Source organism: Oncorhynchus masou, chromosome 29 (assembly GCF_036934945.1).
Source record: "Oncorhynchus masou masou isolate Uvic2021 chromosome 29, UVic_Omas_1.1, whole genome shotgun sequence".
NCBI classification, from domain to species: Eukaryota; Metazoa; Chordata; class Actinopteri; order Salmoniformes; family Salmonidae; genus Oncorhynchus; species Oncorhynchus masou.
Genome location: NC_088240.1, coordinates 44324053 through 44340221, shown reverse-complemented (window position 1 = coordinate 44340221; position 16169 = coordinate 44324053). Strand labels below are relative to the sequence as shown.

General features: G+C 43.6%; 1 protein-coding gene across 8 annotated transcripts in view; it reads left to right on the top strand.

The window, feature by feature from the left end:
• Positions 1-16169, top strand: part of LOC135519891 (nck-associated protein 5-like) — a 117651-nt gene that overhangs the window by 64987 nt on the left and 36495 nt on the right. The gene's annotated exons all lie outside the window — the stretch shown is intronic.

Here is a 16169-nt window from a genome sequence, read left to right as displayed (position 1 = left end):
TGTGTTTTAGGAACCACCTACCTTCGCGCCATGTCGGTTTCTGAAAAATACACCAGTAGGTCATCTACAAGTGTGAGGTGCTGTTTAGTTGTGTACAGCGAACACAAGTTGTGTGAACCTGCCAAAGCCAGTTCGAACACTGGGTGGTTGACAGGATCCGACAGGAACACCATCAAAGTGGCGAGGGACTCATCTTGGTGTTGCCTTGCTACCAGATCGCTTTTCAGGAATGAATGCGTTAGCAACACATTATGTTCGTGCGCAGACGTTGTCTGTGGTGCTACAAGGCTACGCGTTACCGCAGACAACATAGCCTCCTCAGTGGTTTTTTCGTCTCGAAACACTCAAGGGGTGCCGTGAATTGCACCGAATTTCACCATTGCCAAGTTTGTCACAACCAGGTGATTTGGAGTGTCCCTTTCTTCCAATACACCTGTATGTCGTTTTTGGTGATGAGGTAATCACAAGCTAGGATGAGCTCTTTGTTTTTCACATCTTTACCACTTGAAGTAGTCATGTGCTTTTGTTTCCAAAATGGCAAGAAGGTGAGTCTCGCGTAGTTTGAGTCGGTGCAGATCGCCAGTTCTGACAATTTGTATTTCACCGCCGTTTGCAGGGTGATCAGCATGATCAGCCACTTCTGCAAACTGGCTGGTATTGTTGCCAAACTGAAATTGAAGTTGTTTGCACGGAATGTCGTTGTGCCATACCAATCCCACACCAGCTTGCAAGTGGTCTAGATGGAGGTAAGAACAGCCATCTACAAATGCCAAATGCCACATGTTCTCTTCAAAGTAGTGATGGCTCGAAGGCAATGGCGGAGCGATGTCACGCGGGAGTGGTGCTGAGTTGGTTTCATCATCACCACAGCATTGACACACCGCCAAAACATTTCCCAAAGGCAGGTTTTTCGCTTCTGCATAGTTGATTACTACATCATGGCTCTGCAGCATCATAAGCCAAGCCGCTATCCTGCTGTTGTGTACAGCACCCTCACGGAAGTCACAGGCTAATGACATGTTTCTATGATCACCTTCTGTCCACCGACATAACTGGTGAAGTGTTTGATTGCCCAGACTGTCGAAAGCAGCGCTTTTTTGCAGTCTGAGTATTTGTGTTCAGCACGGTTGAGTGTTTTGCTCGCGTAAGCTACCACACGTTTGTCTTGGTCGTAGTTTTGGTACAACCCAGCGCTAAGGCAGTGCTCTGAGAAACCGACCTCCAAAAAGAATGTCTTGTCTTTATTGGGGTATACCAGGCAGCGTGCCTTGCAAAGCTGGTTTTTCAAGGAAGCCACAGCTTCGTTGTGAGTGACATCCCAGGCGAATGGGGTGTCTTTCTGAAGAAGACAAGTCAATGGTTTTGACAAGTCGGCATAGTTTTTGATGAATTGACGGGAGTAATTACATACTCTCAAGAAGCTGCGCACCTCGTGAAGGTTCGTAGGTGTTTTGATGTTGCGGACTGCTTGGATTCAGTTAGACTGTGGCAGGATGCCCTCGGCACCCACCGGAAGCCCAACGTATTTTACCTTGGTAAACAAAAAAAATTATCCTGCACCATTGTCCTTTCATGATGGCCAACTTAGCCCCTGCAGTCCCGAGTTGGGTGAGAACGTGGTCCATTTCATTGAGGTGATGTGACCAAGTCTTACTTCTCATGAGAACGTCGTCCACGTAGATTATCGTCCCCCTAGAGGCTGCGTCTGGCATTGCCTTGTGCAGGAAGATGTTGAACTCTGAGGGGGAGTTCGCATACCCGAATGGGCAACAATTGAACGTGAAGAGCTTGTTAGAGAAAGGGAAAGCCAACTTGTGTTGGTCACGAGGGTCAACTGTCATAGTCCAGAAACCATTAGCCACGTCAACGGCGGAGAAGTACTTCTCTCAACTGATGGCATTCAGTGTCATTGACAAGAGCATCAGTCTCCGACAGTAGTTGTATTACCTGTGCATGGAAACCAGGATATGGTTCGGTGACATCGTATAGGTCTTCATCGTGATGGCATGTGATGGCATGTCACTTTTGGGAGAGTTTTGGGAGAGTCATCGGTTGTTACCTCACAAGAGTGTACTTCGCATGCAGGAGGAGACGCGATATCATCCTCTGTGACGATGGGGTATATTAACAGGTTGCTGTCAGAATCGACATCCAGCCTGAACTTAGATGTGTCGTCGAGTGGCAATACGGAAGTTAGTGCGATTGCGTTTGACTGACAAGTAAACAGCGTACCTCCCTCTCCATCTAGGTCTAGGGAGGACGGAAGAGGCCCAATCACGGGAACAACCAGTTCAAAATCATGGAAGGAGTAATTGATCAATGTTCCTAGCTGAGTGTGCTGAGAAATGGAAATATCCGCTTGTGTCAGATTTTGCACCAGGAGGTAAGTGGATCTAGTGGTTAGTTCCAACAGCGGGTTGCCATTGATAGTTAGCCCCAAGTCGAATAGTTGCGGAGAGGGTTGGAAGATCCGATGATAACCCCGGACAGGGCCAGACAGGAAGGATATAACCCCACCCACTTTGCCAAAGCACAGCCCTCACACCACAGAGGGATATCTTCAAACCACCAACTTACCATCCTGAGACAAGGCTGAGTATAGCCCACAAAGATCTCTGCCATGGCACAACCCAAGGGGGGGGCGCCAACTCAGACAGGAAGATCACATCAGTGACTCAACCCACTCAAGTGACGCACCCCTCCTAGGGACGGCATGAAAGAGCACCAGTAAGCCAGTGACTCAGCCTCTGTAGTAGGGTTAGAGGCAGAGAATCCCAGTGGAACGAGGAGAACCGGCCAGGCAGAGACAGCAAGGGTGGTTCGTTGCTCCAGAGCCTTTCCGTTCACCTTCACACTCCTGGGCCAGACTATACTCAATCATATGACCCACTGAAGAGATGAGTCTTCAGTAAAGACTTAAAGGTCAAGACCGAGTCTGCGTCTCTCACATGGATCGGCAGACCATTCCATAAAAATGGAGCTCTATAGGAGAAAGCCCTGCCTCCAGCTGTTTGCTTATAAATTCTAGGGACAATTAGGAGGCCTGTGTCTTGTGACCGTAGCGTACGTGTAGGTATGTACGACAGGACCAAATCAGAGAGATAGGTAGGAGCAAGTCCATGTAATGCTTTGTAGGTTAGCAGTAAAACCTTGAAATCAGCCCTTACCTTTACAGGAAGCCAGTGTAGGGAGGCTAGCACTGGAGTAATTTTTTATTTATTTATTTATTTCACCTTTATTTAACCAGGTAGGCTAGTTGTGAACCAGTTCTCATTTGCAACTGCGGCCTGGTCAAGATAAAGCGTAGCAATTTGACACATACAACAACACAGAGTTACACATGGAATAAATAAAACATACAGTCAATAATACAGTAGAACAAAAGAAAACAAAAAGTCTATATACAGTGAGTGCAAATAAGGTAAGTTAAGGAAATAAAGATGCCATGGTGGTGAAGTAATTACAATATAGAAATTAAACACTGGAATGGTAGATTGGCAGAAGATGAATGTGCAGGTAGAGATACTGGGGTGCAAAGGAGCAAAATAAATGAATAAATACCAGTATGGTGTCAGGATTTGGCCAGGGTTGTTCCGGGTTTTGGTCACTAGATGCCCCCATTGTGCTTTTTGACCTTATGTTTTTTCCCTTGTTCCCCATTATTATTTGCACCTGTACCTCGTTTCCCCTGATTGTATTTAAACCCTTAGTTTCCCTCAGTTCTGTGCTCTGTGTTTGTATGTTAGCACCCAGCCCTAGTGTTCTGTGTTTTCTTGTCGATTCCGGTGGATGCTCTTGTGGAATTCTGTTTTTGTTTTTGAGTGTCTCTTGAGGCTTTTTTTGTGCTATTCCTACCACCTTTTGGATTTGCCATTTTTGTATTTAAGGACTTCTCCTTTTTACTTTATTAAATACACCGTCTTAAGTACTGCTGTGTCTGCCTCATCTTCTGGGATCTGCTGACTATTTTTGGCTCAGTTGGTTAAGTGACTGTTTCTCACTCCGGAGACCCAGGTTCGTAACCGGGTCCTGACATATGGGGATGAAGTAGGTAGATGGGCTAAGTACAGGTGCAGTGATCTGTAAAATGCTCTGACAGCTGGTGCTTAAAGCTAGTGAGGGAGATGTGAGTCTCCAGCTTCAGAGATTTTGCAATTCGTTCCAGTCATGGGCAGCAGAGAACTGGAAGGAAAGACGACCAAAAGAAGAATTGGCTTTGGGGGTGACCAGTGAGATATACCTGCTGGAGTGCGTGCTATGAGTGGGTGCTGCTATGGTGACTTGTGAGCTGAGATAAGGCGGAGCTTTACCTAGCAGAGACTTGAAGATAACCTGTAGCCAGTGGGTTTGGCAACGAGTATGAAGCGAGAGCCAACCAACGAGAGCGCACAGGTCGCAATGGTGGGTCGTGTATGGGGCTTTGGTGACAAAACGGATGGCACTGTGATAGACTGCATCCAGTTTGTTGAGTAGAGTGTTGGAAGCTATTTTATAGATGACATCACAGAATTCGAGGATCGGTAGGATTGTCAGTTTTACGAGGGTATGTTTGGCAGCATGAGTGAAGGATGCTTTGTTGCGATATAGGAAGCCAATTCTAGCTAATTGACATCATCTGAGTCAGTTGGAGGTGTACCTGTGGTTGTATTTCAAGGCCTACATTCAAACTCAGTGGCCCTTTGCATGACATCATGGGAAATTCAAAAGAAATCAGCCAAGACCACAAAAAAATAATTGTAGACCACAAGTCTGGTTCATTGTGAAAATGCTGGACCTTGTGAAAATGCTGGAGGAAACCGGTACAAAAGTATCTATATCCACAGTAAAACGAGTCCTATAACCTGAAAGGCCGCTCAGCAAGGAATAATCCACTGCTCCAAAACCGCCATAAAGAAGCCAGACTACGGATTGCAGCTGCACATAGGGAAAAATATTATACTTTTTGGAGAAATGTCCTCTGGTCTGATGAAACAAAAGTTGAACTGCTTGGTCCATAATGACCATCCTCATGTTTGGAGGAAAAAGGGGGAGGCTTGCAAGCCGAAGAACACCATCCCAACCTTGAAGTACGGGGGTGGCAGCATCATGTTGTGGGGATGCTTTGATGCAAGAGGGACTGGTGCAATTCACAAAATAGATGGCATCATGAGGTAGGAAAATTATGTGGATATATTGAAGCAACATCTCTAAACATCACTCAGGAAGTTGCAAATGGTTCTTCCAAATGGACAATGACCCCAAGCATACTTCCAAAGTTGTGGCAAAATGGCTTAAGGACAACAAAGTCAAGGTATTGGAGTGGCCATACAAAGCCTTGACCTCAATCCCATAGAAACATTGTGGACAGAACTGAAAAAGCACAAGCATTTCGCTACACTCGCATTAACATATGCTAGCCATATGTATGTGACCAATTAATTTTGATATACACTAGGTATACCAAATATTTGGAACACCTTCCTAATACTGAGTTGCACCGACATTTCCACTTAGAACAGCCTCAATTCATTGGGGCATGGACTCTACAAGGTGTCGAAGCATTCCACAGGGATGCTGGTCCATGTTGACTCCAATGCCTCCCACAGTTGTGTCAAGTTCGGCTGGATGTCCTTTGGGTGGTGGACCATTCTTGATACGCACTGGAAACTGTTGAGCATGAAATATCCAGCTGCTTTTTAGTTCTTGACACAGTCCTTGTCTCAATTGTCTCGAGGCTTAAAAATCATTCTTTAACCAGTCTCCTCCCCTTCATATATACTGTTTGAAATTGGATTTAACAAGTGACATCAATAAGGGATCATAGCTTTCACCTGGATTCACCTGGTCAGTCCACGTCATGGAAAGAGTAGATGTTCTTAATGTTTTGTATATTCAGTGTATACTTCCATTTAAAAAAATTAAACTGGTATGGGGCTACTGTAGTAGGGTAATATTTGATATATGTGCATATTATATACACCTCACATGCAACTCGTAATAAGACTTTGCGATTAGCCTATTAAAATGTTTATCTGACTCCATTTAGATTATTTAGCAATATGCATGAGAATATAGTTGAATTACAGTAATAAGAAATCACGAAAGGTCCAAATATGGAATTCTAAATACAAATAGATTTAGTATAAATGTAAAATGTATGGATTCACATACAAAGCATACCGCCTAAGCTACAAAGCATTAATAACAAGCATTAATAGGCATTTTCTAGGCATGATCAGACAGAGAGAGAGACAAATAATCCATGGCTTGTGCGATGGCCCATAGCTCTTGGGGGAACGATAGAAAGAAAAAGCAGGTTGGTAACACAGAAAGAGGGAAAGACAATGAAGCTAAGACCCTTTTATAACCATTTTACCATGTTTAGATTCAAAATTTGAGTTGCTGACCAATAACATTAATGTTGCGTTAGTTTATATTTATATATTGTTAATTCCATTCCTTTACTTCGATTTGTGTGTACTGGGTTTATGTTGTAAAATGGTTAGATATTACTGTACTGTTGGAGCTAAAAACACAAGCATTTCGCAACACCCACGATTACATCTGCTAAACACATGTATGTGACCAAAACAATTTGATTTGATTTGAACTTCCAATGAGACAGCTGACTACAGGATGTAAAGACAACAGAACCTCTGCTTCTTCGAAGTGTGGCAAGAGGGTTGGTGAGATAATGCAAAGAAGGCTGAATTCCTGAGAAGACAATAAATGTTGATATTATTCACTTCGGAGGCTGGGCTGCCTACACTACATTCAGACTAGTCTTCTGGGCATCCTAGATCGAAACAATCTACATGTACGTGCTCGGGAGAGTCTCACCTTTCGATGGAGGGGTAATATTAGTCTGCAGCCCAAACTGTTCGGACGCTACAGTCCTATTCATGAGAAGACCGATTTTTGGGATGTCTCCTGGTCTGACAAACATCGCTGTAGCTCTGCCAGCTTCTACCGCAGATGTGGAAGGCCGACATCGGCGGATGCTGTGGATTGAGATGCAGCCCATGCAGAAAAAAACTGATATCTCTAGCTTAAACAGACAGATTTGATGGAAATTTTTGTAATATGCCAATCAGATTTCCACAGTGGCACAGACATCAACGGGCTTGGTCTTCCCTCGTGCTGCAGGGCCAGGTGTGCCGGCAGTCATAAAACTCAAAAAGTGACCTTGCTCTCCAGTTGAGCTGTGCTTTCTTTTTCTGCGTCAATTATGGTTTTCTTTCCTCTTCTGATTGCACCAGAACCACTGCTTCAAATAACTTGTCTCCACCCGAGTTCTCATACTCCAGCACTTCAGCATTGTGTGGCGATAGCGGGATGGGGATCTGCTCACTCTGGGGGATACGTTGTCTGTGAGGCCGATTTGGGTAGCTCATGCCGTCACATCATAAATGGAATCGTTCTTAATTACTATTAGGCTGTCATTGTTATTTTTTATTTTAATTTTATTTCACCTTTATTTAACCAGGTAGGCCAGTTGAAAACCAGTTCTCATTTACAAATGCGACCATGCCAAGATAAAGCAAAGCAGTGCGACATAAACAACAACGCAGAGTTACACATATACAAACGTACAGTCAATTAACACAATAGAAAAATCTATGTACTGTGTGTGCAAATGTAGAAGAGTAGAGAGGTAAGGCAATAAATAGGCCATAGAGGCGAAATAATTACAATTTAGCATTAACACTGGAGTGATAGAGTCGCAGAGAATGATGTGCAAGTTGAGATACTGGGGTGCAAAAGAGCAAGAGGATAAGTAACAATATGGGAATGAGGTAGTTGGGTGTGCTATTTACAGATTGGCTGTGTACATGTACAGTGATCGGTAAGCTGCTCTGACAGCTAATGCGTAAAGTTAGAGAGGGAGATATGACTCCAGCTTCATGGATTTTGCAATTTGTTCCAGTCAATGGCAGCAGAGAACTGGAAGGAAAGGCGGCCAAAGGAAGTGTTGGCTTTGGGAATGGCCAGTGTAATATACGTGCTGGAGCGCGAGCTATGAGTGGGTGTTGCTATGGTGACCAGTGAGCTGAGATAAGGCGGGGCTTTACCTAGCAAAGACTTATAGATGACCTGGAGCCAGTGGGTTTGGCGATGAATATGTACAGCCAACCAACGAGACAATACAGGTCGCAGTGGTGGGTAGTATATGGGGCATTGGTGACAAACAGATGGCACTGTGATAGACTGCATCCAGTTTGCCGAGTAGAGTGTTGGAGGCTATTTTGTAAATGACATCGCTGAAGTCAAGGATCGGTAGGATAGTCAGTTTTACGAGGGTATGTTTGGCAGCATGAGTGAAGGAGGCTTTGTTGTGAAATAGGAAGACGATTCTAGATTTAAATTTGGATTGGAGATGCTTAATGTGAGTCCAGAAGGAGAGTTTATAGTCTAACCAGACACCCAGGTACTTGTAGTTGTCCACATATTCTAAGTCAGAACCCTCCAGAGCTGTGATGCTAGTCGGGCGGGAGGGTGCAGGCAGTAATCCATTGAAGAGCATGCACTTCATTTTACTAGCATTTACAAGTAGTTGGAGGCCATAGAAGGAGTGTTGTACGGCATTGAAGCTCGTTTGGAGGTTTGTTAGCACAGTGTTCAAAGAACGGCTAGATGTATGCAGAATGGTGTCTTCTGCGTAGAGGTGGATCAGAGAATCACAAGCAGCAAGAGCGACATCATTGACATATACAGAGAAAAGAGTCGGCCTGAGAATTGAACCCTGTGGCACCTCCATAAAGGCAAGTTGCTGCAGGGGGTTCTGAGATGTTGGCCAGAGTAGGGTTAGCCAGGTGGAAAGCATGGCCAGCCATAGAAAAATGCTTGATGAGATGATCGATTATCGTAGATTTCTCAGTGGTGACAGTGTTTCCTTTCCTCAGTGCAGTTGGCAGCTGGGAGGAGGTGCTCTTATTCTCCATGGACTTTACAGTGTCCCAAAACTTTTTGAAATTTGGGCCAAATCCTGGGCCAGGTCGATTAGAAAGGCTTGCTCGCTGAAGTACTCATTTTATTAGCATGGTTTTATTGATGTTCCACGTTATATTATTACTTTATTATGTATGTCTTGCATGTGTTTTAATCTTGTGTGGTCAATGTGTGTCATCCATTTAATTACGCTGTATTTGAATGCAAACCTTGGCGTTCATCTCTTCCACGACATGGTCATCTCTCAGTGCCCTTACCCGTTCCCTCAGCACATTGGCACATTTGAGGGCGCCAAGTGCACTCACCTTGGTGTTCTGTAGGGTCCTGGCCACTGCCTCACATGGATTGAACAATGCTTCACAACACAATATGCTGAAATTGTTTCTTGTTTCCCCCTTGACACTCCTGTCATTCTTCAGCATGTCGTGTGTGAAGTGGAGATGACTTTATGCGGTGCAGACAGACGAGATGAAAACCCCCAAAACTCAGTGTGACTCCAGGTTCGGGCCGACATACTGGAGACTGCTGAGAATTAAATCAAATTTGAATTGCGTTGTTCCATGGTTCTCATGTCAGTTGCACCATCAGCAGACACTCTAATATGTGCGACACAATCTCCCTCTGTACTGGGTGAGCCAGTTGTTGAATGAGCTCATTCTGTATTGTGTCCGACATCCAGTTGTCTCTCCTGAGAACCCATTCCTTTGGTAGACTGTAAGTGCATTTTATTATCAATGGTGTTGTGTCGCCTCTAAAATGCACTCCCTAGCGGATGAGAACTCACATCGATCTAAAGCAGCCACATCTGAAAACAAGGCACTGATTGGGGTGTTACCTAGAACAGCACATTTTTTAAGGGAGGTGACTTTTCATGTTACCTAAACTTCTCGGCTGCTTTGCGACAGTTTGAAAGAGTGTTATCTGTGAGTGCAGTAGGCCTAGTATGCTCATCCGCCTGGGGCTGGGCTAATGTGGAGCTGTTGCAGCCTGTGGAGTTAGCATATTGCTCCTTGGAGGCGAGGGTTTCGGTGCCAGTCACATCAGTAGGGCCTGGGCACCGAGTAACTGGTGGACTGCTGCAGGTGCTAGATGCAGCAGTCCCGTGGGTTTCATCAGTTGGAGCTGCTATGATGGCAGGTTTTTTTGGTTGGCTAGTACCAGGTTTGAATAAATCCAAAATCATTTTCTGAGACATTTTGATTTTGATCTTGTAAATACTAACTGCTAGCCTACAGGAAAGAATGAACAGGAAACCTTCAACCTTGCGGTAATGCATTGTCAATGATTGGTTGTAGTCTACAATTTGAATAATAAAAAATAAAAAATCTTCATCTCCCCTACCCCAATCCCATTATAAATGATATCAATAATGCAAAGGAAAAATAGCAGGGGGTGCTTCCATTTTGCCGCACCCCCAGCACCCCTACTTCCCACGGCTATGTATCATAGATGTTCGTAACACTACAGCACATATGGTGTGTTACAGTTAGGATTCTTAGGATATCAGTGCCCTTTCTTGTTAGAGTTTGTGTTTTCAGAAGAAAAAGACTCCTGGAGTTCCAACTGAATCAAAAACGGTGGCCAGGTGTTTCGATAATTTCCCAAGGAACCCTTGGTTTTACTTTTTTCAGTTTCTGATGAAACCCCCCAAAAAAGTTTGGGACAGATGGTAGTCGTGATTCAGATTCAGATTTGGAGTGTTTAATAGTCACATGTACAGGGTTGCAGGTGTGATTCCAGGGTACGGTGAAAATCTTAGGCGCCAAGCTCCAACATGCAGGATGAAATGAAATAAAATCATGAAAATGTCCATAGGGGGAGTAGCAGAGGGGAGGGGAGGGGGGAGGATGTAGCTATTTAGCAGCCTGTTAATCGGAGGGTAGAAACTATTGGTCAGTCTTCCAGTTTTTGCCATGATGCTCTTGTACTGCCCACGTTTGAGTGATTGAAGCGGGGACAACAGGGCATGGCTATGGGGTCCCAGATGATGTTCTTGGCCTTCCTGCGACACCTGGTGTTGTAGGTGTCCTGTAGAGCAGGCAGCGTGCACTCAATGGTGCGTTTGGCAGCATGCAGAACCCTCTGAAGCGCCTTGCGGTCTGCGGCAGTGGAGTTGCCGTACCAGGCTGTGATTCAGCCCGACAGTATGCTCTCGATGGTGCTCCTGTAGAACACAGTGAAGGCCCACGGAGACCAGGCAAATTTCTTCTGCATCCTGAGGTTGAAGAGTCGCTGTTGTGCATTCTTCACCACTGTGTCAGTGTGGTTAGACCATTTCAGCTTCTTTGAGATGTGTACGCTAAGGAATGTGAAGTTATTGACCGGGGATGGGGAAGGGGATGAGGGGGTGTCCAGCCTGGTTCCTCCTGAACACCACAATTAGCTCCTTTGTTTTGTTAATGTTGAGGGAAAGGTTTTTTACCTGGGCACCACGCCGTCAGAGTGCCTACCTCCTCTCTGTCTCGTTGTTGTTGCTAATCAGGCGCACTACTGTTGTGTCTTCAGCGAACATGATGATGGAGTCGGAACTGTGTGAGGAGTGTGTGATGCATGTAACAATAATTTTATTTAAAATCTACTCATAGTTATGCAGATAACATTTGCGCATAATATTTGTCTGTCAAATGAAAAGAAGAGAGTGTGACCTGCAGTGAGATTTCAGGCTCTCAAGCAGTTCAATCTACTGCTGGCCTCCTGGGCATCTTGAGTTTCTGTGATAAGACATTATGATGCCCCTAGCATTGGAATGAATTAGTAATGGCTCACAGGAGCATGTAATGTGGCGAATGCTCCCACTTGATTCATTGGTTCAGCACACGCCGTTATCCAGTATGCTGTGGGTGTACTAGACCACCTTACAATATAGAAATGATTTAGGCAATGACTTCATGCTTTTAGGCAGAATCCTAACTTGTTATCTGGGCACTTGACACAAATTCTTATGTTATTCTTCCATATACATCAATAAATGATTTTCACCTAGTCTATCTTATTTCAGGGTTTGTAAATAAAGATTATTCATTGAGGCAATTTGCATTGTTTCTGATGTGATTATGTAAATTGTGGATCATATGCGTTCATATGCCATTGGATTTCAGTATGGATTACAGTACATATTTTATCATGTTCAATTTAGATTCACATTTACTCTGCCCACATGACATTGGACAGTTCCCGACTGAATAAACAATTTCCTGTTTATTTGATCATGATTCCTGAATCATGTGATATGTGATGTGTACACGTTATTTCCGTTCAGAGCTTCAGGGTCAGTTTGATGTGCTCTGAAAGGACTTTCACTGGGAGAGCTCGGTGTGTCACCTGTCCCTTCCAAACGTTGGCTGACAGTGTTGAGTGAGTCACTCTACCCATTGGTGACATCGGCTTAGCCTGAGCCTCAAGCTGATTCAGTACATACATATATAAACAGACAGAGATCCAGAGATAGAACAAGAGTGAACAAAAGAGGTAGATGAAGAAAGCAGATAAACAAAGAAAGGAAAGAGGTAGCGACAGTGAATGAAACAGGTTTAAATTCGGTACCTTGTGATTTAGAAAGTATTAGCTATTTTCAGTTCAATATAAGACATCAAGCGTGTTCTATATCTGAGACATATTAGATGTAGCATGTAATATGGTAATGGTTGCTCCTGTAGAAGTTTTTGCTCATGCAGAGGCTCATGCAGAGGCTCATGCTTGTGTTTTTGCTCATGCAGAGGCTCATGCAGAGGCTCATGCTTGTGCTTTTGCTAATGCAGAAACAGTTCTAAGGCCACGGGTCATGTCTTTCTAATGACATTGGTATATGCCCTTAGAAAAAATTAAGCTTGTGATTACCAAGAAAATTAAATCAAATCAAATGACACATGCTTCGTAAATAACAGATTTTTCAACAATGCAGAGTTAAAGATAAAAAAAAATATATATATATACAGTGCCTTGCGAAAGTATTCGGCCCCCTTGAACTTTGCGACCTTTTGCCACATTTCAGGCTTCAAACATAAAGATATAAAAAACTGTATTTTTTTTGTGAAGAATCAACAACAAGTGGGACACAATCATGAAGTGGAACGACATTTATTGGATATTTCAAACTGTTTTAACAAATCAAAAACTGAAAAATTGGGCGTGCATTCTCTTAACCAGTGTCATGAGGTAGTCACCTGGAATGCATTTTAATTAACAGGTGTGCGTTGTTAAAAGTTAATTTGTGGAATTTCTTTCCTTCTTAATGCATTTCAGCCAATCAGTTGTGTTGTGACAAGATAGGGGTGTTATAAAGAAGAATGCCCTATTTGGTAAAAGACCAAGTCCATATTATTGTAAGAACAGCTCAAATAAACAAAGAGAAGCGACAGTCCATCATTACTTTAAGACATGAAGGTCAGTCAATACGGAAAATTTTGGAGGTTTCTTCAAGTGCAGTCGCCCAAAACCATCAAGTGCTATGATGAAACCGGCTCTCATGAGATCTGCCACAGGAAAGGAAGACAAAGAGTTACATCTGTGCAGAGGATAGGTTTATTAGAGTTACCAGCCTCAGAAATTGCATCCCAAATAAAGGCTTCACATCTCAACATCAACTGTTCAGAGGAGACTGCGTGAATCAGGCCTTCATAGTCGAACTGCAGCAAAGAAACCACTACTGAAGGACACCAATAAGAAGAAGATACTTGCTTGGGCCAAGAAACACAAGCAATGGATTTTGTCACGGTGGAAATCTGTCCTTTGGTCTGATGAGTCCAAATTTTTGATTTTCCGTTTCAACCGACGCGTTTTTTTGAGACGCAGAGTAGTTGAATGGATGATCTCGGCAAGTGTGGTTCCCACCGTGAAGCAAGGAGGAAGAGGTGTGATGGTGTGGAGGTGTTTTGCTGGTGACATTGTCTGTGATTTATTTCGAATTCAAGGCACACTTAACCAGCATGGCTACCACAGCATACTGCAGTGATACACCATGCCATCTGGTTTGCGTTTAGTGGGACTATCATTTGTTTTTCAACAGGACTATGACCCAACACAGCTCCAGGGATATTTGACTAAGAAGGAGAGTGATTGAGTGCTGCATCAGATGACCTGGCCTCCACAATCACCCGAACTCAACCCAGTTAAGATGGTTTGGGATGAGTTGGACTGCAGAGTGAAGGAAAAGGAGCAAAGAAGTGCTCGGCATATGTGGGAACTCCTTCAAGACTGCATTCCAGGTGAACCTGGTTGAGAGAATGCCAAGAGTGTGCAAGCTGACATCAAGGCAAAGGATGGCTACTTTGAAGAATCTCAAATCTAAAATATATTTGGATTTGGATTCGTTTAATCCTTTTTTGGTTACTACATGACTCCGCGTGTTATTTCATAGTTTTCATGTATTCACTACTATTCTACAATGCAGAAAATAATACAAATAAAGAAAAAAGCCTGGAATGAGTAGGTGATACCAAACTTTTGACTGGTACTGTGTATACAGTGGGGCAAAAAAAGTATTTAGTCATGTAATTTTCATCAAAGGTACACTTCAACTATGACAGACAAAATGAGGGAAAGAAAATCCAGAAAATCACATTGCAGGATTTTTAATGAATTTATTTGCAAATTATTGTGGAAAATAAGTATTTGGTCAATAACAAAAGTTTATCTCAATACTTTGTTATATATCCTTTGTGGGCAATGACAGACTGTTGCTGGTATTTTTGCCCATTCCTCCATGCAGATCTCCTCTAGAGCAGTGATGTTTTGGGGCTGTTGCTGGGCAACACTGACTTTCAACTCCCTCCAAAGATTTTCTATGGGGTTGAGATCTGGAGACTGGCGAGGCCACTCCAGGACCTTGAAATGCTTCTTACGAAGCCACTCCGTCGTTGCCCGGGCGGTGTGTTTGGGATCAATGTCATGCTGAAAGACCCAGCCACGTTTCATCTTCAATGCCCTTGCTGATGGAAGGAGGTTTTCACTCAAAATCTCACGATACATGGCCCCATTCATTCTTTCCTTTACACGGATCAGTCGTCCTGGTCCCTTTGCAGAAAAACAGCCCCAAAGCATGATGTTTCCACCCCCATATTCAACAGTGGGTATGGTGTTCTTTGGATGCAACTCAGCATTCTTTGTCCTCCAAACACGACGAGTTGAGTTTTTATATTTTGGTTTCATCTGACCATATGACATTCTCCCAATCTTCTTCTGGATCATCCAAATGCTCTCTAGCAAACTTCAGACGGGCCTGGACATGTACTGGCTTAAGCAGGGGGATATGTCTGGCACTGCAGGATTTGAGTCCCTGGCGGCGTAGTGTGTTACTGATGGTAGGCTTTGTTACTTTGGTCCCAGCTCTCTGCAGGTCATTCACTAGGTCCCCCCGTGTGGTTCTGGTGTTTTTGCTCACCGTTCTTGTGATCATTTTGACCCCACGGGGTGAGATCTTGCATGGAGCCCCAGATCGAGGGAGATTATCAGTGGTCTTGTATGTCTTCCATTTCCTAATAATTGCTCCCACAGTTGATTTCTTCAAACCAAGCTGCTTACCTATTGCAGATTCAGTCTACCCAGCATTGTGCAGGTCTACAATTTTGTTTCTGGTGTCCCTTGACAGCTCTTTGGTCGTGGCCATAGTGGAGTTTGGAATGTGACTGTTTGAGGTTGTGGACAGGTGTCTTTTATACTGATAACAAGTTCAAACAGGTGCCATTAATACAGGTAACGAGTGGAGGACAGAGGAGCCTCTTAAAGAAGAAGTTACATGTCTGTGAGAGCCAGAAATCTTGATTGTTTGTAGGTGACCAAATACTTATTTACCACCAAAATTTGCAAATAAATTCATTACAAATCCTACAATGTGATTTTCTGGATTTTTTTCCCTAATTTCGTCTGTCATAGTTGAAGTGTACCTATGATGAAAATTACAGGCCTCTCTCATCTTTTTAAGTGTGAGAACTTAAACAATTGGTGGCTGACTAAATACTTTTTTTGTCCCACTGTATGTATTTATATCTATATATATGTAAATAATGACACAATGAATAAATACACAGTAAATGACGAGTAAAATGACGAGTACAAATTACATGGCTATATACAGGGAGTACCAGTACCGAGCCAATGTGCAGCGGTACGATGTAACTGAGGTAGCTACAGTATGTACATATAGGTAGGGTTAAAGTGACTAGGCAACAGGATAGATAATAGACATTTGTGGTATTGTGGTATTGTTTAGCAGTTTTACGTGTTGGGGTTATCACCATAACTGG